Source organism: Simochromis diagramma, unplaced genomic scaffold (assembly GCF_900408965.1).
Source record: "Simochromis diagramma unplaced genomic scaffold, fSimDia1.1 OVJJ01000596.1, whole genome shotgun sequence".
Lineage (NCBI taxonomy): Eukaryota > Metazoa > Chordata > Actinopteri > Cichliformes > Cichlidae > Simochromis > Simochromis diagramma.
The window spans coordinates 19,613,460-19,617,862 of record NW_024387245.1 but is presented as its reverse complement, the minus strand read 5'-3'; the positions used below and the strand labels follow the sequence as shown (position 1 = coordinate 19,617,862).

Sequence of the window (4,403 nt, the reverse complement as noted above, 5' to 3'; positions counted from 1 at the left end):
AAACACATAACATCATTATAGAATATGATGTAACACTATAGATCAACTTACCTCAGAATATATAAAGCATATAAACAATTACAGCAATATGATGCAACAAACACAGCAGTGCTACTAATCCAAAATACTCAAAGCTTCATAGAACTGGAACAAACATTTATTTTTAGGTCCATTCTGCTGCTGATACATACTTTAGGTTTCTGAATATTAAACTTGTTGCTGCCTTTCATAGTGTGTAACTTGAAGGCCCTGAGTACTTTCTCCCACACTGAAAACACTGGAATGATAACATTATTTGAACATTACCTAATAAGACTGATTCAGGACAGACAATTAGTTATGTTAAACTTTTCTAGCAGTCCTTCACAAACAGGGAACAGTCTGTCTATTCTCTCCATCTGTCAGCTGCTGCTGGCTCTTCCTCCTCCTCTTCCTCACACACTGCTGAGTTTGTCCTGGTGGATCATCAGGGGTGCAAAGCCTCACAGATGATGTGCAGCAGTGGGTCCCTCAGTCTGTCCTCACTCTGGACACTTGCAGTTGTCACACATGGAAATCAAATGTGTGATAAGCTGCAGGATTCAAACACAAGTGTAACTTATAAACACATGTTCATACTTTTATTCCACAATCAGAGAGAAAGAAAAAGAGAGAGAGTGCAGGACAGACAGACAGGTGGCACTCTCAGGTGTATACACTGCTACAAAACAGCACAAGAGAAGGAGGATTTAGTGTTTGTGATATTACGAGTGCTAAACAAGAAGAGTTCCCAGATGGTACAGTAGACACATGTGTGACTGCTGTGATTAAAGCATCTTTCTTTCAGCTTAACGAGTGAACCGTCAGCTCGTTCAAACACACGTTAAAGTCTGTTTGGCTGGACACCACCGAACAGAGGCAGCAATATAACATAGCTCACATTAACAGTGCAGTGAATCCTGCTTGTGCCGTGATATTCAGGACTCCAAACCGAGCAGCATCACTGACTTTCAGCTTGTTGTGTTTGTGGATATATGACTGACTTTAATTATCCATAAAATCATCACATTCCCTGTAAGATTAAGGTCAGCTTTAGAGGCTTTAAAACCAAGTACACTGTAAAATGTAATTCTAGATGTTTGTTATTTCAACATATTATTCTATATCAGTTTGACGATAGATGACTGAAGTTGTTGTTATAACATAGAATTACAAGTTAAAAATGTCCCAATTACACCAAAAAAAGCTAACTTGAAAACTCATGTCCAGCTAAAGCAGCAACTTATGTGAACTTGACAATGTGGGGAAGTTGAGCACAGCAGGATTCAAAACTGTCCCACGTGACTGCTATCGAGGTGCATCATGGGGAATTGGCGGTTAACAACATGCTCACTTTACTTGGACATTTTCTAATTGTCTTCTTTGGAATATGCTTTTAAGGTGAGTAATATTGGTTATAACTATAAGGAAAGAGAGCTACAAAAGTTGGAACATGTTTTGAATTTATGGCATGATGTGGGTTTTCTCTTTTACCAAAATGTTTGCTTTAGCTAATGTAACTTTTGCCGACAAGGTCCAGCTTGTGTGTCATGACCAAATTTGACCTAATAAACTGACATATGGCCTTTTTTATGGGTTTAATGTGGCACTGACCAAATCACAAGTATTGTGCTGCTAGGTTTAAGGTTGTGCACTCAACCACTGTTGCGATATTAGCAAGCTAACTCAGCTAATTAATAAAGCTTATTTCATATTGTCTCTGTACTTGTAAATTTCTTTCAAGTTCACAGGCTGTTGTATTTTGGTGTAAGTTCATTTTGGCAATATTTCCATTAACTGGCTGGGTTCAAAAAGAACTTTTTGGCAGGACTCCGATGCTTGTTGTCATCTGTTTACCCCTATGTAATCACTTAAGTTGTTATTTACTGCTGCATGCTAAGCTGCAAGAGTGCACTGAGGATTGAGAAAAAATATGGTCTACAAACCAGCATTATATTAGTTTTTATCAGATAGTCCTCCAGTGTGTTTATTTTTTGCTTTTATTATATTGTGCAGTTATTTGTTACCCTGAAATGCTTTATGCTTAACAACATAGCTCACTATTTTAACTTATTTTTTGAACTCTTGTGATCAGTATGACTAGATTGTGTGAGTTTCCATACTAAAAGAGCTGTAGTGATAAAATAATTGGCATGAGAGACACTGATTTTTGGCATGGTATACTGCAGAAGTTTGTTTGTTTGTTTTGTTTTTTTGCATAATTTACCTTTTAATTAAACTGCATTCCCTGTATTGTAACAAAACTAACATTGTTTATATGTCAGAAAATTAGCAAACATGAATAAATGGCGAAAACAACATAATTCTAACATATATTTTTATTTTACTTATTTTAGGTCTGTGAAGCCAAACTTGATGCTGGGGATTTATTTTTGTCAGTGGAGTCAAATGGTAAGTTACAATTTGTGCATTTTGTCATACTGGAAACACCACAGATTATATTGTAACTTAATAGCTCTGTAGAACAAATGATATAAAGATTGTAGTGTCGGAGTACTTCTTAAGAAGTAATATTGCACTATTGATGATCGCATGCAGGTGGCATAAACTAAATAGTGTTCTTTTAATCGCACGTTTACTAAGGTTTTACATCACATAAGTAAAGATTTCAAGACAGAGCTTATTGTTCTCTGAACTTCCTTGTTCGCTGAACGGCAGGTAAAGTGCATCTTTTTGTTTGTTTGCTTTTGTGTGTTTGTGTTTTCTCTAATGGGCCTCAGATGACGGTTTGCTTAAATTTGGGTCTCAAAGAATCTTTTCTGCCTGTACTCCCCACCCCTCTTCTTCTATTGCTCAGGTTGAAGCAGAATTTGCCCGTCTTACATCTGTTGACCTGAAAGGGTTCCTTTTTGCTGTGCTTGACCATTATGGAGAGGTTCGTGGAGCTGTACAAAATCAAGAGTGGCATAGGAGGGCTAACTAGGCTCATAAAATGCTTCGGTGATGATGTAAGTGTTCAACTGCGAAATCTAATACTTTGTTTAAGTTTTAGGTTATCCAGTTCAACTGATGAACTCATTGAAAGAAAGCTGATAACTAAGTCTGTCATCATATTTCACAACTGGACATTTAGTGTGGTAACTTTTACAGAATCTGTGTATATTGGTGGAAGGTTGGATATCATATTCTACTTGAATGTCCTGATAAGCCTGATTCAAAATCTCCAATGATAATCATATATTGATGGAATTATGTATCAAAAAGCTGTGAATTTGGAGCTGTCTACATGCTTCATAAACACTGTTTAAAAAGTGTTTTTGTTTTCTTTTTGACTTCTTTGACCAGAGCCCTACACAAAGGAAGAGGACAGAGGACCTAATTTTCTCATTTTCACTTCATTACTTAAATCACGCTGCTGTTATTGTGTATATGCTGCTGTTATTGTGTATATATTTATTTATATTTCTTCATACATTCTTATATAGTTCTATATTGTGTATTTTGTTGTACAGTTATTTTATTTTCAACTTTAATTTATATATTTTATCTTATTCTCCCAGTTAAATTTACCCTTCATTCTAATTTGTGTTGTACAGTTATTTCCTTTTTAACCTTAATTTATATTTTATTCCTTCCTAGTTAAATTTACCCTTTTTAATTTTTCATATTTATTTCCTATCTTATTCATAGCCTTTTCCTTTTTTGTTTTCTTTAGGTCACGAGCAGTTGTCCAAGCATTTCACTACATATCGTACTGTGTATGACTGTGTACGTGACAAATAAAATTTGAATTTGAATTTAAAGGAAGATCCCTCACACACTTTCAAGACTGTGAAGGTTAGCATTGTTTCTTTTAGTAAATTTAATAATGACAGCACCACAGTGGATTTTAAATTAAACACGTGGCATCTATAAAACAATAGATGCCACATGATAACATGTGTACTTCTTCCTCACCAAATGTATTATTACAAGATCTTTGACACTGGAGATGGTCTGGGTTTCAGAGAAACTAACTGGCAAGCTAGCATTGATATTATTACTGTCTTGTGTTTATTCATGTCTTCACCAGGGTCTTTGACATTTCGCTGCTGTACTGTTCACTTCAGCTTTACGTTTGATTTCTCACATTGTATATTGTAATTGCAGAGATATTAGGATATTTAAGGGGCTGCAGTGGCTGCTACAGCTGTGGGGGGCAATACTTTGGTGAAATGTCCTGGACCCTGGAAAAGAGACTGTGTAGACTGGGTAAGCAATTAAAGGTTACTGGCTCAGAGTCATTGGGCAGCTGGGTAAAGGTGGAATTTTGATATTCAGTGCCAATTATGCAACCTGTTCAGCCATGTCTATATGCTCTTTTTTTCATGCTATTAATATAGGGGGGGAAATAAACTTTAATCAATAAACTGATTAAAGAAGCA

At 35.9% G+C, this 4,403-nt stretch overlaps 1 long non-coding RNA gene across 1 annotated transcript; it reads left to right on the top strand.

The window, feature by feature from the left end:
- Positions 1-1,947: 1,947 nt before the first annotated feature.
- LOC120714596 lies at positions 1,948-2,927 on the top strand. Its single transcript, XR_005691436.1, has 2 exons — positions 1,948-2,430; positions 2,837-2,927. It is a non-coding gene; the product is annotated as an uncharacterized LOC120714596 (long non-coding RNA).
- The last annotated feature ends 1,476 nt before the right edge of the window (positions 2,928-4,403 follow it).